General features: G+C 49.8%; 1 non-coding gene across 1 annotated transcript; it reads right to left on the reverse strand.

Annotated features, from left to right (window-relative positions):
- Nucleotides 1-23,493: 23,493 nt before the first annotated feature.
- LOC119929312 lies at nucleotides 23,494-23,631 on the reverse strand. Its single transcript, XR_005451443.1, has one exon. It is a non-coding gene; the product is annotated as a small nucleolar RNA SNORA7 (small nucleolar RNA).
- Nucleotides 23,632-26,332: the final 2,701 nt, after the last annotated feature.

Here is a 26,332-nt window from a genome sequence, read left to right on the forward strand (position 1 = left end):
GCCCACCTTTTATGTGGTGATGGTGGATGGTTGGAAAGAGGAGCTGTCAAAAGATGACACGAGGGAAGGTGCCCAAGGGGTGCCATCCTCAAAGGGACTAGCTGAGTCTTCATCAATTTGGGTTTGGGCCAAAATTCCTTCAAAAACTCTGAGAAGTCTCCTGGGGGGTAGGGAAGTGAACAGTTTTGGCTTCGTTCTGTCTTCCATATCGCCCTCCTTGGTCTCTTACATGCAGAGTACTCCTGTACACACCCACTTACCTGCTCAGTAAGCAAAGAATGCTGACTTCCTTAGGGCTCATACCCATATATCTCCTAAGGAGGTGGTATTCATTGAAATGTTCAGTCATATTTATTGAGTACCTACTGTGTGCAAAGCACTGTACTAAGCACTCGAGTAGCCTGGCAAGGTGCTTTTGTGGGCTGGTATGTATATAAAAAGAGTCATCAGTAAAACTGCAGATTATGGAAAAAGATAGGATGTTCTGGAAAAACTAAGTCCATAAAGTCGCTATGAATTGGAAATGATTTGAAGGCATTTTATATATATATATATATATATATATATATATATATATATCAGAGTGGTCTGCATTTGCAAAGCTGTATTAAACATTAAGAGATAAGCATCCTGGGTGATGAAAGTCAGTGTGTGTGTGTGTGTGTGTGTGTGTGTGCGCGCGTGCGTGTGTGTGTGTGTGTGTGTGCGCGTGCGCGTGTGCGTACCCTCACCAGAGGGGAAGAGTCCTTAGAAAAGCAGCATAGCATAGTGGACACAGCACGGGCCTAAGAATCTGATGGTCTAATCTAATCCCAACTTTGTCACCTGTCTGCTGTGTGACCTTGGGCAAGTCACACTTCTCTGGGCTACAGTTTCCTCATCTATAAAATGGGAAATGAGACTAAGCCCCACGTGGGACAGGGGGCTGTGCCCAATCCAATTTGCTTGTAACCACCCCAACGCTTAGTACAGTGCCTGCCACATAGTAAGCACTCAACAAATACCACAATTACTATTGTTTTTATTCTCTTGCCCTCTCTCCAACATCTCGTCCAGAAGAGAGGGCAGAATTGTCCGATGGCCTACCCAGATCCCCACCTGTGGGAGGAGGGTGGTATTGTTTGGGGAGTGGGTGTCCCCGCCGCCCCCCTCTCTTTTCCTTCCAGCACGGGCTGGCTGGCAGGCTGGCTGGCTGGCTGGCTAGACAGACAGACCGAGTGACAGCTGGGAAGGTTTAATTGCTCCTCCGGTCGGCCGCGACTCCCTCCCCTGCCTCCGATCTGCATTTCAATGTGAGGGGGCCGCAAGTAGAATACCGCTCAAAGGGGTTAGAATGATTAATCATTAAAAAGCAAGATCTTAATTACAGGCCGCAATTTTTGCTATTTAAGGAGTCCATTAGTTGCCAGAAAGAAGAAGAAAAAAATTATCACAGGTTAGCTCCTTGTAAAGTGGAAAAAGGAAAAGGGGGGTGGGGCCGGGGAATCAGCTGCCCCTCCGGCCTGGGGGTGGGTGGGACTGAAATGCGCCTGGAGGGCCCCAGGTGGGGGGCAAGGGGGGGTCTCAGGGAGAGAGCGAGGGAGCTCTGAAGGCTGGTCCCTTGGCGAGTCAGTGGGAAGGGGGTCTCCCCGAGACGGAAAGGGGGAGACAGAAGGGTCTCCCTGCAGGCCTGGCCCAGGGCTGGGCCTTGGAATCCACCTGTTGACTGCCCCTGGCTTGTCGTTCTCCCAGGCCTCCGCAGCTGGCGACCAGGCCCCTCCTGACCCCTGACCCCTTCCCCGCCGTGCGACGAGGGGTTAATTGCCCCGTCCCTCCCCTCTGACCCCTTGTGGGTTTTCCCTCTTGTCTTGTCATTTAGCTATCACGGCTGCACAAAGCGAGAGATTAAACAGAGCTCAGGCCCTTCATGCTTTAGTGGATTAATTTACTGATCCCCCGAGGATTAAAGGTTGCCAGGATCAAGAACCTACTGCAGCTCCCGAGGTCCCTGATAGCAAACGACTTGGGGCAGGGCCGGCCGGGCTGCTAAGCCCCAGCCACTGGGACCCTAGCCCCCTCTCCAGGCTCTGGAGCCAGTTTATGTGGCCCGGACCTTGCTTGGGTGGGCAGAGAGGGGTGGGGGGTCCCAGGGCTCTTGGGCATCCAGGCACCAGAAGGAATTGGTGTACATATGTACAGTTATGTACAATTGTATAAGTACAATTATGTCCACATCCATTAATTATTTATATTAATGTCTGTCTCCCCCTCTAGACTGTAAGCTCATTGTGGACAGGGAACATGCCTACCGACTCTGTTCTATTGCACTCCCCCAACTGCTTAGTACAGTGCTCTGCACCCAGTAAGTGCTCAAGAAATAGAACTGATTGATTGAGGGTGAGTTCCCCACTGACTTCCAGGCCTCTGGGTCTGGATAGTGCTTTGGCCTCCAGAGATTGAGGGGCAGAGTCAGGTGGGCACAATTATCCTGTTCTCAAAGATGAGGAGTGGGGAGACTCATTCTCTGCTCAATGCCCCTCACTACCTCCTTCTCTATCCCCAGAAGATCCCTGGGGGGGCAGGGGCCCCCTTCTGCCAAGGTCCAGTGGTCAGATGAACTTGCTGGGGCTCTTGACAGTTGGCCAGGGACTGCCCAGGACTCCAGAGTCCATGAGAGGTCTACCTCAGGGCCTCAGGAACACAAGGCCCAGTTGGTTGACCTCAACTCCCCTGCCTTTCTCCCTGTGCCTTCCCTGCCTCCTCTGACGGAGCCAAGACCAGCAATTAATCAATCAATCAATCGTATTTATTGAGCGCTTACTATGTGCAGAGCACTGTACTAAGCACTTGGGAAGTACAAATTGGCATCACATAGAGACAGTCCCTACCCAACAGTGGGCTCACAGTCTGAAAGGGGGAGACAGAGAACAGAACCAAACATACCAACAAAATAAAATAAGTAGGATAGAAATGTACAAGTAAAATAAATAAATAAATAAATAAATAGAGTAATAAATATGTACAACCATATATACATATATACAGGTGCTGTGGGGAAGGGAAGGAGGTAAGACGGGGGGATGGAGAGCGGGACGAGGGGGAGAGGAAAGAAGGGGCTCAGTCTGGGAAGGCCTCCTGGAGGAGGTGAGCTCTCAGCAGGGCCTTGAAGGGAGGAAGAGAGCTAGCTTGGCGGATGGGCAGAGGGAGGGCATTCCAGGCCCGGGGGATGACGTGGGCCGGGGGTCGATGGCGGGACAGGCGAGAGCGAGGTACAGTGAGGAGATTAGTGGTGGAGGAGCGGAGGGTGCGGGCTGGGCAGTAGAAGGAGAGAAGGGAGGTGAGGTAGGAGGGGGCGAGGTGATGGAGAGCCTTGAAGCCCAGGGTGAGGAGTTTCTGCCTGATGCGCAGATTGATCGGTAGCCATTGGAGGTTTTTGAGGAGGGGAGTAATATGTCCAGAGCGTTTCTGGACAAAGACAATCCGGGCAGCAGCATGAAGTATGGATTGAAGTGGAGAGAGACACGAGGATGGGAGATCAGAGAGAAGGCTAGTGCAGTAGTCCAGACAGGATAGGATGAGAGCTTGAATTAGCAGGGTAGCAGTCTCCCCACTCCCCATTCCTGTTTAGCTCTTTACTTCATTCATTCAATGGTATTTATAGAGCACTTATTGTGAGCAGAGCATAATACTAAGCTCTTGGGAGAATGCAGTAATAAACAGACACACTCCCTGCCCACAACAAGCTTATAGTCTAGATAGCTTCTTCCTCTCTGGTTGGTTGGGGTGAGAGACTTTGCTTAAGAGTCCAGTAGATAGCAGATGAAGAAGGCCAAAGCTGCAAAAGCTGTTCCCAAGAAGAAGGCTATAACCATCTCTGACCGCCCAACTCATGGGAATCCACTCCTAAGCCCCCGAACTGCTTAATGATCTTGGAAAGGAAATAAGTGCTGCCAATGAGATAAAATTGGTATGTCCCCCACCGTTCTAAGGCTGGGTTCAGGCAGCAAGGACTGAAAGCAGAGGAGAATCTCCAACGGCGGGGAATTCAGGGAATCTAGATGCAATCAGTGTTTAAAAGAGCATTGCAAATAAGAACTACCATTTTACCAGCCCACTTCCCCATGGGCTATACCCTGGGAGGAAAATGAGTTAAAATGAACATCACTCATTCTACGCTTTGCCCTCTAGACTTTAAAGTAGTAGTGGTAGTGGGAGTAGTTACTCCCTCACAGAGATCTCCGCTCTCTTGACCCCATTCATCTTTCTGAGCGCCTTACACCCCACCTCGCCTCCCTTTCCTCTCTACCCAGTCTTGATGATCAGATTACTGCTCTCAACTCTACCCTTTCTACTCAGCTAGACTTGCTCGCTCCTTCGCCGCTCTCATACCACTAACCCACAGCCCTGGATCACTGCCACTGTCCGCCTCCTTCGCTCTTATGCTCGAGCTGCCGAACGCTGATGGCGAAAGTCTAAACACCATGCCAACCTCGTTCACTTCAAGTTTATCCTTTCCTGCCTTAACTCAGCCCTCTCCTCTGCCAGACAAAACTATTTCTCCTCCTTTGTTGACACCCATGCTCATCATCCCCGTCAGCTCTTCCATACATTCAACTTCCATCTCAGGCCCCCGGTTCCTCCCCCTCCTCCTTCCCTCACCCCCAACGATCTGACCTCCTACTTCATTAATAAAATTAAATCCATCAGGTCTGACCTCCCCAAAGTCACTCGCCCCCCCCCCCCTTCTCCAACCCCCCGGCTCTCAACGCTCCCCACTACTCTCCCATCCTTCCCAGCAGTATCCTCAGAGGAGCTCTCCTCCCTCCTCTCAAGTGCTACTCCAGCCACCTGTGCTTCTGACCCCATTCCCTCTCATCTCATGAAATCTCTCACTCCGTCCCTTCTCCCCTCCTTAACTTCCATCTTCAACCACTCACTCACCGCTGGTTCCTTCCCCTCTGCTTTCAAACATGCCCATGTCTCTACCATCATAAAAAAAACCTTTCTTGACCCCACCTCACCTTCTAGTTATCACCCCATCTCCCTCCTACCATTCCTTTCCAAACTCCTTGAACGAGTCATCTACATGCGCTGCCTCGAATTCAACACCAACTCTCTCCTCAACCCCCTCCAATCTGGCTTCCGTCCCCTACATTCCATGGAAACTGCCCTCTCAAAGGTCACCAATGACCTCCTGCTTTCCAAATCCAACGGCTCATACTCTATCCTAATCCTCCTCGACCTCTCAGCTGCCTTCGACACTGTGGACCACCCCCTTCTCCTCAATACGCTATCCAACCTTGGCTTCACAGACTCCATCCTCTCCTGGTTCTCGTCTTATCTCTCCGGTCATTCATTCTCAGTCTCTTTTGCAGGCTCCTCCTCCTCCTCCCATCCCCTTACTGTAGGGGTTCCCCAAGGTTCAGTGCTTGGTCCCCTTCTGTTCTCGATCTACACTCACTCCCTTGGTGACCTCATTCTCTCCCACGGCTTCATCTATCATCTCTACGCTGATGACACCCAAATCTACATCTCTGCCCCTGCTCTCTCTCCCTCCCTCCAGGCTCGCATCTCCTCCTGCCTTCAGGACATCTCCATCTGGATGTCTGCCTGCCACCTCAAACTCAACATGTCCAAGACTGAACTCCTTGTCTTCCCTCCCAAACCCTGCCCTCTCCCTGACTTTCCCATCACTGTTGACGGCACTACCATCCTTCCCGTCTCACAAGCCCGCAACCTTGGTGTCATCCTCGACTCCGCTCTCTCATTCACCCCTCACATCCAACCCATCACCAAAACCTGCGGGTCTCAGCTCCGCAACATTGCCAAGATCCGCCCTTTCCTCTCCATCCAAACCACTACCCTGCTCGTTCACGCTCTCATCCTATCCCGTCTGGACTACTGCATCAGCCTTCTCTCTGATCTCCCATCCTCGTGTCTCTCCCCACTTCAATCCATACTTCATGCTGCTGCCCGGATTGTCTTTGTCCAGAAACGCTCTGGGCATGTTACTCCCCTCCTCAAAAATCTCCAGTGGCTACCGATCAATCTGCGCATCAGGCAGAAACTCCTCACCCTCGGCTTCAAGGCTCTTCATCACCTCGCCCCCTCCTACCTCACCTCCCTTCTCTCCTTCTACAGCCCAGCCCGCACCCTCCGCTCCTCTGCCGCTAATCTCCTCACCGTCCCTCATTCTCGCCTGTCCCACCATTGACCCCCGGCCCACGTCATCCCCTGGCCTGGAATGCCCTCCCTCTGCCCATCTGCCAAGCTAGCTCTCTTCCTCCCTTCAAGGCCCTACTGAGAGCTCACCTCCTCCAGGAGGGCTTCCCAGACTGAGCCCCTCCTTCCTCTCCCCCTCGTCCCCCTCTCCATCCCCCTGTCTTACCTCTTTCCCTTCCCTACAGCACCTGTATATATGTATATATGTTTGTACATATTTATTACTCTATTTATTTATTTTACTTGTACATACCTATTCTATTTATTTTATTTTGTTAATATGTTTGGTTTTGTTCTCTGTCTCCCCCTTCTAGACTGTGAGCCCCCTGTTGGGTAGGGACTGTCTCTATATGTTACCAACTTGTACTTCCCAAGCGCTTAGTACAGTGCTCTGCACACAGTAAGCATTAAATAAATATGATTGATTGATTGATTGACTGATCAACTGGGGGCTGCAAGTCGGAATTAATATCTCTGTATTGTTAGGTCTGCACTTGAGACATTGGTATTAGCAGGTAGAGGGCAGGACTGCTGCTGCTTATTTTCACTGATGGTCCAGCCCAGGGGGCACTTATCAACCAATCAGTCACTGGTATTTCTTGAGCCCTGACTGCATTCAGAACACTGTATTAAGCACTTCTAAAACATTATTTGGTGCAGGTGATGCTGATAATGAAGAAAGGCAGGACAAACACAACAGAAGATTGAGGACACGTTTCTTGAGGGCAGGGAATGAGTCTAGCAACTCTGTTATATTGTGCTTTTCCAAGCGCTTAGTACACTGCACTGCACACTGTAAGCTAAACTGTGAGCCCGTTGTCCCCTTCTAGACTGTGAGCCCGTTGTTGGGTAGGGACCTACTCTATATGTTGCCAACTTGTACTTCCCAAACGCTTAGCACAGTGCTCTGCACACAGTAAGTGCTCAATAAATACAACTGAATAAATGTGATTGGATATGGAAATCAGATATACCTGCTGGGAACTAGAGGCACAAGTTTCCATTGCCTACAAGCTCTCCACCTGCCGGTTATCTCCACCTGGGGGAAGGAAAGAGTGTGTGTCCCTTTAATTGCCATGTGTGCTCTCTCTTCTCTCTCTCTCTCTCTCTCTCTCTCTCTCTCTCTCTCTCTCTCTCTCTCTCTCTCTCTCTCTCTCTCTCTCCCTCTCCCTCTCCCTCTCCCTCTCCCTCTCCCTCTCCCGCTCCCTCTCCCCCTCTCTCCCCCCCTCTCCCTCTCTCCCCCTCTCTCCCCCTCTCTCCCTCTCTCCCTCTCTCCCTCCCTCCCTCCCTCTCCCTCTCCCCCTCTCTCCCTCTCCCTCCCCCTCTCTCCCTCTCTCCCTCCCTCCCTCCCCCTCTCTCTTCCTCTCTCCCTCTCCCTCCCTCCCTTCCTCTCTCCCTCTCCCTCCCTCCCTCTCCCTCCCTCTCCCTCTCTCTCTCTCTCCCTCTCTCTCCCTCTCCCCCTCTCTCCCTCTTTCCCTTCTTCCCTCTCCTTTTCCTTCTCTCTCTCTCTGTGCAGATCAGATGCTCTTGCACCTTTTTCCCATGAATGCTGATTAATTGCAGGTTTAAGCTCCCGAAGCAGGCTGGACCACATTATTTCTGATGTTTGCTCTTTTCGTGTGGAGTGTAAATGCCATGAGTCCCCAGTAATCAGCAGCTTTTAGCTTGTCACTGTTCTGACACTCTTTATTTAGACCAGGAAATGGCAAATGTGGTGGAAATAAGAACTTTATCATCATTTCTTTCTTTCCATAAAGAGAGTTGGGGGGGGGGGGGGGCTCCTTTGCTGCTTCTGGAAGACAGCTGGGGTCCGAATTTCCTGCATCACCCGCCCCAACCCCCAAAGGGTGGATGTGGAGGGTCCAACCAAAGGTGAAACCTTGCCCCAGGGAATGGAGCTCCCTTTCCTTCATTCCAAGCAGAAGTGTCTACCAAGGTCACTTGCAAAACTGTCCATTCATTCATTCAATTGTATTTATTGAGTGCTTACTGTGTGCAGAGCACTGTACTAAGCGCTTGGGAAGTACAAGTTGGCAACATATAGAGACGGTCCCTACCCAACAACGGGCTCACAGTGTAGAAGGGGGAGACAGACAACAAAACAAAACATGTGGACAGGTGTCAAGTCATCAGAACAAATAGAAATAAAGCTAGATGCACATCATTAACAAAATAGAATAGTAAATATGTACAAGTAAAATAAATAGAGTAATAAATCTGTACAAACATATATACAGGTGCTGTGGGGAGGGAAAGGAGGTGGGGGGTGGGGATGTCCAGAGAAGTCCTAAGGTTCTAAAGACCCCCCGGGGATGAGACCCCAGAGCCAAGAATTAGGAGGCAAGACAAGGCGGTGCTCAGGAGCAAAAATCAGAGTGATGGTCCTCAGTCCATCCCTGGTACCGCCCCCTGACCTCGGGAAGTTAGGAGGCTGCTGATGCTTTTGATGTTTAGCTCTAGCCTGTAAGCTTGATGTGGGCGAGGATCATATCTACCAACTCCGGTGTATTATACTCTTCCAAGTGCTTAGTACAAGGCACTGCACACAATAAGTGCTCAATAAATGCCATTAGTTTATAGACTCTCAACTCGTTGTGAGCAGGGAATCTGTCTACCAACTCTGTTGTATCGTACCCTCCCAACTGCTTAGTACAGTGCTCTGCACACTGTAAGAACTCAATAAATACAACCGACTGACCAGTTGATTGACGAAGTTCTTGTGGTAGGGACTGTCTCTATATGTTGCCAACTTGTACTTCCCAAGCACTTAGTACAGTGCTCTGCACACAGTAAGCGCTCAATAAATACGATTGATTGACTGATTGATTGGGGAATGTGTCTACCAACTCTGTTCATTTGTACTCTCCCAAGCTCTTAGTACAGTGTTCTGCACACAGTAAGCACTCAATAAATACCATTGATTGATAGACTGTTATTTCCTGGTGGGGAGGGAATATGTCTACCAATTCTGTTGTTTTGTACCAACCCAAGCGCTTAGTACAGTGTTCTGCACTCAGTAAGGGCTCAATAAATACCACTGATTAACTGGTTGATTGACTGATTAAATATACAAAAGCCTGAACCTTGCTCTTTACTTACTCATTCGTTCACACATGCATATTTATTGAGTGCTTACTGTTTACAGAACACTGTACTATGTGCTTGGAAGAGTACAATATTACAATAAACAGGCACATTCCCTGCCCACAACAAGCTTACAGTCTAGAGGGGGAGACAGACATTAATATAAGTAAATTACAGAGATGTACTTAAGTGCTGGGGGCTGGGGATGAATAAAAGAAGTAAGTCAGGGTGATGAAGAAGGGAGTGAGAGAAGCGGAAAGGAGGGCTTAAGCTTAATCTTCTCCTTGGAACCCTCATTCTGCTCACCCAGTGCTCCCACAGAGGCCCCAGACAGTTCCCCCTGGAAGCAGGTCTTGCCACCCTAAGCCCCTGCAGACTTCCACCCAGATGGCAAGGGTCCAGTACTTCTTGTATCAGGCAAAAATTCTGGACCGGCTGCATCAACAGCTGGAAGCGTCTTGTCTTCACTTCTCCGGTGACCTCTCCAGTCGTGCTACCCTCTCTTACCAAGCAAACCTCCTAATGGATCGAGCATGGGCCTGGGTTCTAATCCTGACTCTTCCATTTATCTGCTGTGTGACATCAGGCAAATCACTTCACTTCTCTATGCCCCAATTACCTCTTCTGAAACATGGGGATTAAGATTGTGCACCCCAACTGTGTCCAACCTGATTACCTGTATCTACCCCAGCACTTAATACAGTACCTGGTACTTAGTAAGTGCTTAACAAATACCATTATATATAAAAAAGGAAACCTCCTAACTATCCCTCACTTGCAATAATCTGACTGATCAATCCATTAATCTATCAATCACATTTATTGAGCACTGATTGTATGCAGAGAACTGCACTATGTTTTCTGCCTTCTATGAACTTACAGCCTAGAAGGGACTAGTGTGTCTCTTCCCTCCCCCCTTCAAGAAACAATCTCCTCCCTCATCTTCCCCAAACCACATCCTTCCTCACCTTCAGAGTTCAATTCAAAAGCTGTCTCCTCTAGGTCTTCCCTGAGAATTTTCCAACTTCCCTGGTCATGCTAAACTCTCATCCCTCTCAACCCTTTTGACTTGTGAATTCTTTATATCCAAATGTATTTAAATGTTTCTATTTAGGCCTATTTTCTTAACCATGGATGGTTGTTCATTTAAGTCTGCTGCTCCCTTATTAGATAATAGGCTCCTCTAGGGTAGGGAGTCTGTTTTTTTTTATTCCTTTTGCTTTTCTCTAACACTCAGTACATAATCAATCAATCAATCAGTTGTATCTAGCAAAATATTTTGCACACAGAAGGCATTCAGAACAGTGCTCTGCACTCCAGAGATGCTCAATGTAAAGTGCTGAACACTGGGATTCTGAACATAAAGGGAGACCCAAGAAGGAGTTTCTGGAGACTGGTGGAGTGAGGGAGAAGGGCAGGGGCAGGAAATAGGTACTGTTCAAGCTAACATAGGTGCAGTCTTTATTATTATTATTATTGTATTAATATATAATTATATATTATATTATATAAATATAATAATATTTGTTAAGCACCATGTGCCAAGCACTGTACTGATTGCTGGGTTAGATACAAGATAATCAGATCCCACATGGGGCTCACAGTCTTAGTAGGAGGAAGAACAGATATTGAATCCTCATTTGGCAGATGGGGGAACTAAAACCCAAAGAAGTGAAGTGACCTGCTCAAGGTCACACAGCAGATGAGTGGCAGAGCTGGAATCAGAACCCAGTTCTTCTGACTTTCAGGCCCGAGTTTCTTCCACTAGGTCACACTGCCTTGCCACTAGCCAACAGGACAACCCCCCAGGGGTCCAGGTCTGGCCTGGTTACAGGGAGGAAAAGCAGGAAGCAGAAGAAGAAGAGGTAAAGGAGGTAGAGGTGGAGGCAAAGAAGAGGAGAAGGAGGAGGAGGAACTAGATTGTGAGCTCATTGTGGGTAGGGAACGTGTCTACTAACTCTCTTGTATTATACTCTTCCAACAGTATAGTACTTGCCTTATTACTTTATTGTAAAGTGCTCTGCACATAGTAAGCACTCAATTAATACCATTGATGAAGAGGAGGAAGAGGAGAAGGCAAAGGAGGAGGAGGAAGAGGAAGGATTGCAGGCAAACACTCCTGTGCCCCAGACGGTGTCCATGTCGGAGCCCCCCAGGTCCTCAGCCAAGAAGCCCCTGGCTGTCTACTGGATGAATTGGCAGCGTCCCTAAGACAGCAGCAGCCTCATGAGTTCAGGTGAGCACTCCTTTCATGGGCTCCGTCAATACCCTGCTAGTGATCTCATTTTCCCTCTTAGCTCAATGAGCGGGCAGCCCGTGGCCTCTCAGCAGCAAACGCCTGGTGCGCTGCGAGGGGCTGCCCTGCCGCCCGCCTGGACTGGGGCCTCCCTCCTTCCTATCTTCCCTTTGCTGGGGTCAGGGGTCACAAGGGGTGTTACCCTGCCTCCCTCCTGGCCCATCCCCCACCTTCCCCCTAGCCATTTAGAATGGATGCTCTCTGCACATGGAAATTGTGGGAGAAGGCAGCAGGGATGGGGGGGCTCTCCTCATCCCCCTCCCTCTGTCCCACACTTCTTTCCCTTCCCCCCGGTCCTTGCCCAGCTGGAATGGCAGTAGTTCCTGTGGACGAGAGACAGGCCAGCAGCAGGTAGCTCTGCATCAGCACAGAAAAGCCCTTCGTGAGGCCAGAGGGATGAGCCGGTTGCCCCCTCAGAGGGCATCGTGGACAGGAAATGTGTTTACCAACTCTGTTGTATCGCACTCCCCTAACCGCTAAGTACAGTGCTCTGCACACAGTAAGTGCCCAATAAATATGGTTGCTTGATTGATTGAGGGAAACTAGCTCTGGACTCTCCTCAGGAGGGAGACTAAGTTGGCTTCCCCTCATGGGACCACCCCAGACACACCAGATGCTCCTAGTTCTGTGCCCAGGGTGGGGGCAGGGCAGGGGCCCTGGAAATGTGGGCAGTCTGGGGAGGCTCTGGAGGGCATGTGCAGGAGGGGACAGATGGCAAAATGGCAAAGGAGGGAGGGTCGGGGGGGGGATTGACGAGTGGGGTGGTCATCATGCCATCGCCTCCTGAGCTCCCATCCTTTCAAGGGATCAGAGGTCCCCCCCAGGTCCCCAGGAGCTCCCCTCTGAGGGGTAGTGCCAAGCCTCTAGGCTTGGGCCTCCTCCTGAGCCGGCCCCCAGAGCAGGACAGCAGTTACCATGGGCACAACGAGCCATGACCAGCCCGTGGATGTGCCTACAATCTCAGCCCTTCCCCTGCAGATTGAACGCAAGCGTGGCAGAGTGAAGAACCCCTCCAGGCCAGGGCAAGAAAGGAGCAAGCACTGATGCTATGGAGGAGGGTCAGTTTACGGCATAGGGTCCCGCTCGGTAGGGGTAGGGAAGGGGGAGCGGGGGGCCACGTCCTCCTTGGCACCTACCTACTACACCGAGTTGATCTGAGAACCCCAGGAAGGTCATGTGACCATCCAGCAAGACGGGGCAGGGGAGCCCGATCCCCCATGCCTAAAGAGAGACCCTGGAGGGTGGGTTACCTTCTTCAGTTGGGCCCAGCCTCCCCGCTGGGAGGGCTTGGTGGTGTGGGGGTGGGTTGACAAGGGGCTGCTCAGATCCCCTCCCTGCCAAACCCAGTTCCTCTCCTCTCCTCCACCAGCTGCAATAGGCAGCTCGGCTCTCTTTGTTAAGTGCTGAATTCACATGACATCTCAAAGGGAGGGAGGGAAGGAGGGAGAGAGGGAGGAGATATCAGCGGCTCCCTCTGGCCAAGACCTCCCTCTCTCCCCCTGCCCTCATTTGCATGCTCGAGAGGAATTGCTCTATTTGCCGAGCTAACAATGCATGTTCCCAGGGCCAGACTGATGATGACATCACTGCCGCACACGGGGAGGGAGAGGAGAGGGGGACTCATGGGGTCAGGGCCTGGGGGTGGGGATGGGGGGAGGAATGGGGGGTGTTGCATAATGCAGAGGCCTCCGTGGGAACCTGGAGAGTCTGCTGGGAAAGTCTGTGCCAGTTGCTTTCAGACACAGTCAAAGGAGTCCCGGGGACAGGGGTGATGGGAGAATGAGGCTGAGGCTGAGTGTGTGAGGAGCCTCATGAGAGCAGGAGAGAGAGGGGGAGAGAGAGAGAGAGAGAGCGAGAGAGAGAGAGAGAGAGAGAGAGAAAGAAAGAAAAACCCTGTGCCTCACGTTCCCTCCTAGCAGCTGAGCAGGGGAAGCAGGGATGGGGAGGTGGGGGAGGGAGCGCTAGAGAAGGGAAGGAGGGAGAGAGGTGTTGGAGGAGTTGGGTCTAACTCAAGATGGAGAGTGAGGGCTCCTGCCCAAACTCTGGCTTTCATCAGACTCAGAGCCTAATCCGGGAAGCCCCAAGAAATGTGGAGCTTCAGGGTGTTGTGGACAGGGTCCTGGAAAACGTCATCCCTTTAGCCTCTATCTTCCCCCAGCTTCTTTTCCCTGTTTCCCTCCACCAGCTCCCACAAATCCCCCCTTCCAGGAATCTTTTAGACACTTGCTTGTCTCTCTCCTGCTCCTCGGAGCTTCCATCAAAGGCTCAGGGACCTCCTGTCAATCAGCCAGTGGTATTTATTGAGTACCTATTGGATGCCAGGAACTGTACTAGGTGCCTGGTAGAGTTCAGTTGAAGGAGAGCACAGTCCTTCGAGGAGCTTATAATATAATGGGGTTGGCTAGACTACAGAATTATTTAGAAATAAAGGGGGCAGGAATACCAAGGATGTAATAGCAGTAGTGTGAATGTGTCAGGTTGAAGTAATAGAATAAATCATTGTATGTACAATTGAATATACATATTTAAATGTGTGAACGATGATTATAAGTGTTCAGGGTAGTTGGTGGGTTGGTGTGATGGGATTTTTTTTAATGGTATTGGTTAAGAGTTTACAACGTGCCAGGCACAGTTCTAAGTGCTGGGGTGGTTACAGCGTAATCAGGTTGGACACAGTCCCCATCCCTCATGGGGCTCACAGTCTTAATCCCCATTGTCCAGATGAGGTAACTGAAGCACAGAGAAATTAAGTGACTTTTCCAAGGTTACACGACAAACAAGTGGTGGAGTTGGGATAAGAATCCAGATCCTTCTGACTCTCAGGCCCGTGCTCTATCCACTAGACCTTGCTGCTTCTCACAGGGAAGTCTTAATTGGGGAAGACTTCCTGGAGAAAGTGAGAGGCACCAAAAGCCTGTTTGATCTTCCAAGCCCTTTTCTGACTCCTGCGGGCCCTGGCTGCTGAGATGTTGGGTTCCTGCTGCTAACAAAGATTCCTGTCTCATCCACCCAGGGCTTGGGCACCTCATCTCTTCTTCCTCTACTGGATCCCAAATCAGTTCTCTTCTAAGAACCCTTCAACCCGGTGGTCTGGTCCTCTTCCCCCTGTATAGAACTCTCCACCCTTGGAAAACTAATCCCAGAGGAGCGGGTCAAGAGAGAGATGGAGGTGGAGGGAGCAGGAGGAGGAAAAGGAGGAAGAAAAAGAAGAGGGGCAGAAGGCCCGGTGCTTAGCATAGTGGTTGGCATGTAGTAAGTGCTTAACAAATACTATAAAAAAAGGAGGAAGAAGAGGAATAGAAGGAGGAGGTGTGGAGGACAGATGAGGAGGGAGGAGAGTAAGCGGAGACAGAGCAGAAGAAGGGAAAATCTTCTCCCCCACTAGGGGAAGTACCCCCAGACAATCCAGGTCATTGAGTACATAGATAGTGGATGGGTCCTCACCCTGGACCTTCTGCTCTAGAGGAGGCTGGAAATGAAGGCCTGGCTTCCCTGGGGCCATTCTGCTCCCACTGGCACATGGGAATTCCCAACTCCAGCCTCTGAAATGGACAGGATAACATCCCCTTGGCAGGGTATGGAGGGAAGCAGGGAAGGTTGGAGGTTCAAACCCATTCTGAAATGTCTGGACCTCTTCAAAACTGACTAAACACATCAAGGGTGGTCCCTTCCACGGAGACCACGGAGCTGACAGTGTAGGATGTCAGATTAGCATTGCCATCCTAGTCCAGTACCTACTCTCCCCACTGCTGACCCTGTACAGTGGTTCAGGAGTAAACTGGAGTCTGGGGGTTGAGTGAAATCAGTGTCCATCCTGCTGGACAAAGCCTTATCCAACTCACATCTCCTCTCCCTCTCTCTCCTCCAGTCCATCAGGCTGGGGGTTTGTGAAGAGGGGTAGAGACCGGTTTTCATGGCAACAAAGCTTAACGTAATTACCTTTGAAGATGCTTGAGGCTGTGGAGGTAATCCCAGGACTTCTTGTTGGTTTCACTGGGGTGGGGAGGGAGTGTGGTGAACAAGACTCCTGTCAAGTGAGGACTTCCCCCAAACTCAATGTGACTAGACAAGACGAGATTCAAGCTGGGACCCAGGGCTTGGGGAAGTCTGGAAGGTGGTGAGGGACGGCCACGTCCGCTGTCGCCCCATTGTGTCTAGTCTCGGGACACAATTTGGACAGAGGTAGAGGTTGATGGATGCCTTCCCAGCAGTCCTGGCCGCCGGCTCTGAGAGCCCTCAACCCCAGTGGAAGCCAGGAACTGGGAGCTGGGACAACCCCAAAGAGAGTCCCTTCCCCTCAGGGCGCCTTCACTTCTCCCACTTTTCTTCCACTTGACTCTGTGACTCTGTGACTTCCTTCCTGCAGAAGAGAATCTGAGGAGGGAAGAAATGAGGCTAGTGGAGAGAGCATGGGCCTGGGAGTCAGCAGGTCATGGGGTCTAATCCCCGCTCTGCCACTTGTCGGCTGTGTGGCCTTGGGCAAGTCACTTCACTTCTCTGTGCCTCAGTTACCTCATCTGTAAAATGGGAATTAAGACTGAGCCCCTGCTGGACAGGCGTTATGTCTAACTTGATTTCCTATTATCCACCCCAGTGTTTTGTACAATGCCTGGCACGTAGTAAGTGCTTAATAAATACCACATTTATTATTATTATTACAGTGCTTGGCACATAGTAAATGCTTGACAAATCCCATTAAAAATGGTGTCTACAGCCCTCTGGGCCTGTTCTGAGAAAACGACAGGCTTCTTCAGGCTTCTCACTTCCAACACAAAGTAGGGAGCGGGGGGTGGGGGTGGGGAAGACTGAGGATGTCACGGGGTGGATGGACAATGGCCAGGAAGAGTACTGCCCCTTTCTCAGGTGCTTTTGGGACTGACCCAAGAGAACCATAGGGACCCTAGGGTACTGAGGCTTCTCGGGACACAGGCAGAACCCCAGAACTGGCTGATCACTGTGATTCCATCCTGCACTCCGCTTCCCAGAGCTCCCAGGGATCTGAAAAATGCTTGTTTCTCAGCGGCTACCCTCAGGAAGGCCAGGACGCCGAGGTTGCCGGGATCTGGGCAGAAAGTGCTGGGTGAATCCTTGCCCAGCCCCGAGCGGGGGATAAGGGGGTGCTGTAGCCCGGGACCGTTTGTCCCCAGAGAAACAGAGGTCCTGTCCCTGTCCCCATACCCCACGCAGGCAGTCCAGGTTCCTCACCCAGCTAATCCATCCCCAGCGCATTAGCCAGACAAACCAGGACCCCACCTGGAAGGAGGAATTGGTCAGGCGCTGGGCCTCCATTTCGTATTTCAATGTGCTTTTCGTCAATGGAGAAACCTGGCCAGAGGCATCCACTGTCGCAGCCCTTTGGGGCACAGAGGAGACCCTCCCGCTCAGCCTTGCCAGTTTGGAAATTGTTTCTGAAACTCAGGGACGAAGAGGGGAGGGGGTCCTGAAATCCCTGGAGTTGGGGTACCCCACGCAGGCAGCTCACAGTTCAACCTTGCCGAGGGGCAACGACCCCCTCCAGCCTAGCCCCTTCTCCCTCTCCTTCCCCCCCTTGAGCCGCGCTGTGAGGGAACTGCCCCCGGAAGGAAGCTCGGGATGGGGAGTCGCTGCAGTTAGCCCGCCCCTCCCCTCCCCGCGACGGGTGCTTGCCAAGGGGACGGGGCAGGACAAAGCTCCCTTTCTCCGGCAGCTGGCAGGGTCCCGCCAGCCCCGGCCCCCGGGATACCAGAGCGGAAGCGGGACACTGCGCCCTCTCTGAGAGCCACCCCGATGCCAGCAGCCCCTCCCTTTCCCACAAGTGATTTTCTCCCCCTCCCCACCCCCAACCCCCGGCCAGAGACAAAGCCCCCAAAAGAACATCACCAGGGAGAGGGATTGACCTTTGTTCAGGAAGCTGAGACACTTCCCCCATCGCCTCCCCAGCTTCCTCGGGCCAGGCCCACCCACCCCATGAGAACCCCCTGAGCTGGGAAGGGTTTTACAGTGCGTTTCTTTCCTCTTTCTGAACCCAAGCCCAGTTCTCTCCCAGCACGGGCCCTTGCCCTCCCCTCGGCTCTTCACCCGAAGCAGCGTGGTCTAATGGATAGAACATGGGCCTGAGAGTGAGAGGGAGCTGGGTTCTAGTCCTGACTCCGCCATAAATCTGCTATGTGACCGTGGGCAAGTCACTTTACTTCTCTGGGCCTCAGTTCCCTCATCTGCAGAATGGGGATGAAGACCCTGAGCCCAAGGTGGAATAGGAACTGTGTCCAACCCAATTACCTTGTATCTACCCCAGCGCTTAGTACAGTGCCTGGCATATAGTAAGCGCTAAACAAATACCATTATTATTATTTACCCCCGAAGGTTTGAAGGGTGGGACGTGAGAAGCCTAAAGGGCCTCCGTCTTCTTTCAGCACCATTCTTCTGGAGAGCTCCTGGGAGGTGGGGTCGGGAAGACATTCTGCCAGTTTTACAGATGGGAAAACTGAGGTTCAGTGAGCCATATGACTTATCCACTGAGCCACCATGGATCAATGCGAGAGCTAGAACTTGAATCCAGGATCCTGGGGCCAGGGTTCTCTTCCCGCTGCTACCTCAACGTGGCCCAGGAGAAACAGCACGGGCCTGGGAGTCAGAGGACCTGGGTTCGAATCCTAGCTCCGCCACTTACCTGCTGTGTGATCTTGGGCAAGTCACTTCATTTCTCTCTACCTCAGTTCTGCAAAATGGAGACTCAATACCTGTTCTCCCTCCTACTTAGACGATGAGCCCCATGAGGGATCTGATGCTCTTGTAACTACCCTGGTGCTTCGTACAGAGCTTGGCACAGAGTAAGCACTTAACCTCTCTTGGCCCCTGCCTCCCTATACGGTAAAAGAGGTGTGGAATAATTGAAGAAGAGATGTAGCATTTGTTAAGTGACTTCACAAAGATCATATAGCAGGGTATGGACAGTTCCAGAGTATCCGTATTCGATTCGATGTGATCTCAGCTCCCTGCACCTTTGTTTTCAGAACCAAAACCGGAGCTCGTCTTGGGGAGTTGACGAGGAGATCAGTGAGAAAGGGGAGCAATAAAATCTTTGTTTTTTTGAAACCATTAAAGCTCTGCTCAATCTGGCATTCCTTCCAACTTTTAGCAAGAGTTCAGAAATTCCATAAATGTGGCTGTCCAAGATCTTCAGAATCCTTTGCTGCTGCATTTTGAAAAAAAATTGAGCAAATAATCAAATAGCTACAACTCTTTACAAAACACTTTATAATGCCTTCTTACAATGTAGGTCCCTAGGTGATGTGTGCAGGAAATCTAACGAGGCAGAGGAAATTATAGTTCTTAAAATACTGTACTGCAAAGAGCCCATTTTCTTCCCCTTACACCCCTACCCAAAAGTCCATCCCAGACAGAAGATTTTCAAGTGCACTGAGCTGATGAATCTCCATCATCAACAATCCTAGCTATCTATTGGACACAGAATACTGCACTGGATATCTATTGGGTACAGAGCACAGTATTGGGATTTTTCTGATTGCAGAGCACAGTCTTCAGTACCCACTGTGTGCAAAGCACTGAGCCAAAGCACTTGGATACCAGACCAAAGAACTATAAAGAGAATCATCTACCTTCAAGAAGCTTATGGTCGAATGGAGAAGAAAGTATATGAAAATGATAAACATAGAAAAATTAAAGGTGGGTGGAAGTCGATACAAACAATAAAAGTAAGTGGATAAATGAATCAGTAAGAGAGAGAGTCCTGAGGTGACTGAGGAGGGGGCGTGAGTAGAATGGTAAGGGGATTGATCAGATGTTCTGGAGGAGACACTTGGCAGTCCTGGTTCCTGCAATCCCTTCCCTGCTGCTCCTCTTTTCTCCGGCCTGGGTGTACATTGCTCCAAATTCTGGATCTGGGCCTGTGGATGTTCAGGAAAGACTTCTGGGCCATCTGAGCATGTTTAGGGCCAAGAACACTTGTTCGGATTCTCCTCCAGTTGGTGTGATAGCAGGCGGTCTGCAGTGGTCAAATTTCCATTCTTCCTATGATCTCCTGGGCCAGGACCCTACTCTCTCTGGGTTCCACAGAGGGGCTTTCCTTGCCTCAGCTAGGGGCTGGGCTCAACCAAATTCTGCATGCCAGACTGCACTGGGGACTCCGTTGGCCTCTTAGATCTGCTGTTCCTAATGGACCACGAGCTGAAAGAAAGAGTTGGAAAGAGGGATGGATATCAGCTCCTGAAGAGCCTGAGCCTGGCTCTCCTATCCTGTCCTTCAAGGCTGTGACCCACCTCTGTCCCCAATTCTGCCAACGTTTGTTTGAAAAGACTCTACCCTCACCTTTCTGACCAGGGACCTTGGACACCAGGGTACTGTTGAAGCCCAACCCAGGACTCCCTTGGCCCTAATCTCACTCTTTTTGAAAATGATTTTTAAGTGCTTACTATGGACTGGGCACTTTACTAAACACTGGTAGATACTTAGCTTGTATCTAATCAGCCTGGACACAATCTAATTAATCCCCATTTTACCATTAAGATAAACTGAGGCACAGAGAAGGTAAGTGGCTTGCCCAAGGTCACTTATAATGCCTTCTTACAATGTAGGTCCCTAGGCAGCAAGTCTAACAAGGCAGAGGAAATTGTATTCTTTAAAATACTGCACTCCAAAGAGCCCATTTTCTACCCCTTACACTCCTACCCAAAAGTCCATCCCAGACAGAAGTGGAGGGATTTTCAAGTGTGCTGTGGAATGAGCTCAGGCCCGGGAGTCCAAGGACCTGGGTTCTAATTCACTGTCTCCTGTGTTACTTTGGGAGAGTCACAACCTCTCTATACCTCAGATCTCTCATTTGTAAAATGGGGATTTAATACCTGTTCTCTCTCCTACTTACAATGTGAGCCCCATGTGGGGCTTGATTATTTTCTATCTACTCCAGCGCTTAGAGCAGTGTTTGGCACATAGTAAACGCTTAACAAATTCCACAGTAATTAATTATAATCATCAGAGCTGCTGTTAGTAGTGGCTGAGTGGAATCCAGAGCGATTCACTCTCCTCCACCCCCACTCTCCTCCACCCCAACTCCTGCTCTGTACACAGTAAACGTTCAATAAATACGATTAAATGAATCAATCAATCAATCAATCAAACAATCAATAAATCAATGGTATTTACTGAGCATTTACTGTGGGCAGAGCACTGTAGTGGGAGAGTACAATACAACAGAGTTAGCAGACACGTTTCCTGCCCACAACGAGCTTTCAGCCTAGAGTTGGGTAAGAGAAAACAGAGCGGGCAACCCATTGCCTATCATGAATACTTTCTAGGATGATCGCCTCCTGAACCATCATAATAATAATGATGATGGTATTTGTTAAGCGTTTACTACGTGCCAAGACCCTGAAATTCCGGGAAGGTCGGATCAATCAGGGAGTAGTTAAAGCCTAGGACGTAGGTACTTTTGAAGGGAAAAGCAGAGGTGAGAATTATAAATTACTTATTTATATTACTATCTGTCTCCCCTGGTAGATTCTAAGCTCGTTATGGGCAAGAAACCTGTCTGCTAACTCCGTGATATTGTACTCTACCAAGCGCTTAGCACACATATTAAATGCTCAGTAAAAAATTGATTGATGATTGATTGATCGGGAAAGGGTAGACTCGGAGAGATCGGGGTGTCCCTCTCCTTCAGCCCATTTGCAGGCAGATGCAGTTCCCCTGCGTACCACTAGGTGCCGCCATGGCAAAGCATTCGGGTCCGGTCGAGCCTGTTCGGACCTGTTCGCCTGTCGCCAGAAGCGCTACCTTGCAGGGCTAACAGTGTTTTGCTCATCGCCATAGTTCTGAATCCTAATAATTGCATTTGAGATCTCTCCTGGCTTTCTTGGAGTCTCTCCGAGCATCTAGTGTCCCAACACTTTGGGGCGGGCAAAGGGGACAGAGGGTCACCCTGACTTAACTCTCCAGCTCCCAAAGAGGATGCCCTGGTCCATTTGGCTGCCCGTTGCCCTGGAATTCTCCCTTCCCTGGGGAAGGGAGACTCGGTGGACTAGGGGAAGAAGGAGTCGGTGGCTACCCTCGTTCCCCGCAACCCCTCATCTTCATAAACATCCAGCGTGGCTTAGTGGAAAGAGCCTGAGAGTAGGAGGACCCGGGTTCTAATCCCGCTCTGCCACTTGTCTACTGTGTGATCTTGGGCAAATTACTTCACCTCTCTATGCCTCAATTACCTCATCTGTATGATGGGGATTAAGATGGTAAGCCCCTCTGAGACAGTCCTTGCGTCCAACCTGATTAACTTGTACCTCCTCCAGCTACACCGTGCATAGCATGTAGTAAACGCTTAACAAATTCCGTTAAAAAAATCCCAGGCCTTGAAGACGAGGCCACGGCCACTTTTGCCATATTCTCGGCAGGTGTCGCTCCCTGAGGCGGGCATTCATTCATTCAATTCATTCAATCGTATTTATTGAGCGCTTACTGTGTGCAGAGTACTGTATTAAGCACTTGGGAAGTACAAATCGGCAACATATAGAGACGGTCCCTACCCAACAACGGGCTCACAGTCTAGAAGGTCTAGCAGACAGAACAGAGGACTCTGTTTCAGAGACCGGTGCTGAGAGCCATGGGGATACAGCGGCACGTAGTTCTTACCAGCTCACCCACTCCTACCTCACCTCACTAATCTCCTACTTCAGCCGAGCTCTCACACTCTATTCCCGTTTCTTGCTGCCATCCTCTCTCCCACGCCCTCTCTGTACCCTGGAACTTCCTCCCCTTCCCTATACCCCAAACCATTATTAAGGTCACATCTCCACGGGGACTTCCCCGATTAAGCCTTGCTCTCCCTTCTCCATCATCCATGTAACCTTTGGACATTTGATATTCACCCCACCTTCAGACCCACAGTACTTACGTATATACCTTTAAATTATTTATCATAAATGTATTTCTATTAGTGTCTGTCTCCATTTCTAGATTGTAAGCTTGTTGTGGGCAGGTAATATATCTACCAACTCTGTTGGACTGTACTCTCCCAAGCACATAGTACAGTGCTCTGCACAAAATAAGTGCTCAATAGAAATCATTGGTTGATTGACTGATAGAATGTAAGCTTACTGTGTACAGAGTGACTACCAACTGATATATTGTACTCTCCCGAGCACTTAGTGCAGTCCTCTGCACAAAGTAAGTGGTCAATAAATCCATGGATGATGATGATGATGATGATGATAATGATGACGCTACCCATTTACAGGCAGGGTCATGCCCTGAGACACACACTAACATGCATATACCCAAGCATACTCAGAGAGACCCATCAGAATCAAACCCACAGAAACACACGCAGATGTGTTCTCACAGTCCTCGCAGAAACCTCTACGGAAGCACGGGTAGCAACATAGCTGTCTTGTCTTGTCTTATGCCATTGAATCATTTCCGACCCATAGCGACACCGTGGACACATCTCTCCCAGAACTCCCCACTCTCCATCTGCAATCTTTTTGGTAGTGTATCCAGAGAGTTTTCTTGGTAAAAATAGGGAAGTGTTTTGCCATTGCTGCCTTCTGTGCAGTAAATGCATGACTTAGTGGGAAGAGCAAGGACTTGAGAATCAGAGGTTGTAGGTTCTAGTCCCACCTCTGCCACTTGTCAGCTGTGTGACTTTGGGAAAATCTCTTAATTTCTCTGTGCCTCAGTGACCTCATCTGTATAATGGGAATTAAGACCGTGAGCCCCACGTTGGTGATGATTACCTTGTACCTATCCCAGTACAGTGCTTGGCACATAGTAAGCACTTAACAAATGCCTTCATTATCCCAGCACTTAGAATAATGTTTGACACATAGTAAGCACTTAACAAATACCATTATTATTATTATAAACTCGAATCTATGCCCTCGACTCTCTCCCATGCTGCTGCTGCCCAGAATGGGTGAGTTTTGACTTGTAGCAGATTGCCTTCCACTCGCTAGCCACTGCCCACGCTAGGAATGGAATGGGTATGTCTCTGCTTGACTCTCCCTCCTGTAGCTGACACTGGTAGGGCACTGGAAACTCTTCAGGTGCGACCCTGAGAGGGGCACATAGGTGTACAGTCAATTAATCAATGGTGTTTATTGAGTGCTTACTGTGTGCAAAGCATGGTACTAAGCACTTGAGAGAGGACATGTTCCCAGCCCACAAGAAGCTTACAGTCTAGAGAAGGAGACAAGTATTAAAATAAATAAATAGATTATGGGTATAAACATAAGTGATGCGGGGATGAAGGTGGGGGTAAGTATCAAATGCTTAAAGAGTATAGATCCAAGGTATAGGTGATGGAGAAGGGAGAGGGAGATGGGGAAATGAGGACTTAATATGGGAGGATGTGGGAAAGGGGTCAGTGGTGAGATAGACAAAATCGGGGTGCAGTTAATAGGTTGGAGTTAGAGGAGGGAAGCGTGTGGGCTCTGCCCCCTCTCCCCCCCCCCAGACTGAGCCCCCTCCTTCCTCTCCCCCTCCTCCCCTTCCCCATCCCCCCGCCTTACCTCCTTCCCCTCTCCACAGCACCTGTATATATGTATATATGTTTGTACATATATATTACTCTATTTATTTTACTTGTACATATTTATTCTATTTATTTTACTTTGTTAATATGTTTTGTTTTGTTGTCTGTCTCCCCCTTCTAGACTGTGAGCCCGCTGTTGGGTAGGGACTGTCTCTATATGTTGCCAACTTGTACTTCCCAAGCGCTTAGTACAGTGCTCTGCACACAGTAAGCGCTCAATAAATACGATTGAATGAATGAATGAATGAAAGTTATCGTGGGAGATCAGAGTGGTAAGGTGGAAGGGGGCAAGGTGATTGAGTGCTTTAAAGTCATTGGTAAGAAGTTTCAGTTTGATATGGAGGTGGATGGGCAACCACTGGAGGCTCTTGAGGAGTGGGGAGATATAGATGGAACTTTTTTTTTAGAAAAATCATCCGTGCAGCAGAGGGAATTATGAACTGCACTTGCCCTCTCCCTTTTTTCCTCCCTGATCGCCATCTTCAACTGTTCATTCTCCAGTGACTTCTTCCCCACTTCTTTCAAACATGTTCATGTCTCCTCTATCCTAAAAATAAAACCTCCCTTGACCCCACGGCTCCCTCCAGTTACCACTCCATCTCCCTCCTACCATTCCTCTCCGAACTCCTTGAGCGAGTTGTCTACACCTGTGGTTTCAAGTTCCTCTCCTTCAATTCTCTTCTTGACGCCCTCCAATCTGGCTTCACTCCACAAAAACCGCCCTCTCAGTGGTCACCAATGATCTCCTTCTTGCCAAATCCAACAGCCTTTACTCCATCCTAACCCAGCTCGACTTCTCAGCTGCCTCTGACACTGTGGACAACCCCCTTTTCCTGGAAACGTTATTCAACCTCATCTTCACTGACGCTGTCCCCTCCAGGTTCTCCAACTATTTCTCTGGCAACTCATTTTCAGTCTCTTTTGTGGGTTCCCCTGCCCCTCAACTGTGGGGGTCCCTCAAGGTTCAGTTCCGGGTCCCCCTCTATTCTCCATCTACACCCAACCCTTGGAGACCTCATTCACTCCTATGGCTTCAACTACCACCTCGTTGCAGATGATTCCCAAATCTGCATCACCAGCCCTGCTCTCTCTTGTCTCCCTGAAGTCTCGTATTCCCTCCTTCCTTCAAGACATCTCTACTTGGATGCCTGCCAGCACCTCAAACTTAACATGTCCGGAACAGAATGTCTTATCCTCCTACCCAAACTCTGTTCTCCCCCTGACTTTCTCATCATTGTAGACAACACCATCATCCTTCCTGTCTCACAAGCCGTTAACTTTGGTGTTATACTTGACTCATCTTTCTCATTCTATCCACCTATTCAATTTATCTCTAAATTTTTTCGGTTCATCTTTCACAACATTTTCATCTTCCACAACATCCCTAGAATCCACCCTTTCTAAACTGATACCACATTAATCCAAACACTTATTCTATCCTGCCTCGATTACTGTATGAGCCTCCTTACTGACCTCCCTGACTCCTGTCTCTTCCTACTATAGTCCATACTTCACTATGCATCCCGAATCATTTACCTATAAAAATGTTCAATTCATGTTTCCCTACTCCTCAAGAACCTCCAGTAGTTGCCCATCCACCTCCGCATCAAACAGAAACTCCTTACCATCGGTTTTAAAGTACTCAATCACCTTGACCACGCCCACCTCGCCTCACTGCTCACCTACTACAACCCAGCTCACACACTTTATGCCTCTAATGTCAACCTGCTCACTGTACCTCTGTCTCATCTATCCCGCCACTCATCTTTCGGCCACACCCTGCCTCTGGCCTCCTTTTTCATATCCGGTAATTACTCTTTCCCTCTTCAAAGCCTTATTGAAGGCACATCTCCTCCAGGAGGCCTTGCCTGACTAAGTCCTCATTTCCTTTTCTCCCATTCCTTTCTTTATCGTCCTGATTTGCTCCCTTTATTCATCCCCTGCCTCAGCCCCACAGCACCTATGTACATATCCGCAATTTATTTACTTCTATTAATGCCTATCTCTATCTCTAGACTGTAAGCTCAGTGTGGGCAGGGGACATGTCTATGATATTGTTATATTGTACTCTCCCGGGGGCTTAGTATAGTGCTCTGCTTACAGAAAGCACCAGCAAATTAGATTGATTGATTGAGAGACAGGAGGCAGGGAGGTCAGCGAGGAGGCTGATGCAGCAGTCAAAATGGGATTAAGGTGCTTGGATCAACATAGCTCAGAGAGATCCACACATC

This window comes from Tachyglossus aculeatus, chromosome 5, assembly GCF_015852505.1.
Source record: "Tachyglossus aculeatus isolate mTacAcu1 chromosome 5, mTacAcu1.pri, whole genome shotgun sequence".
In the NCBI taxonomy this organism is placed as follows: Eukaryota; Metazoa; Chordata; class Mammalia; order Monotremata; family Tachyglossidae; genus Tachyglossus; species Tachyglossus aculeatus.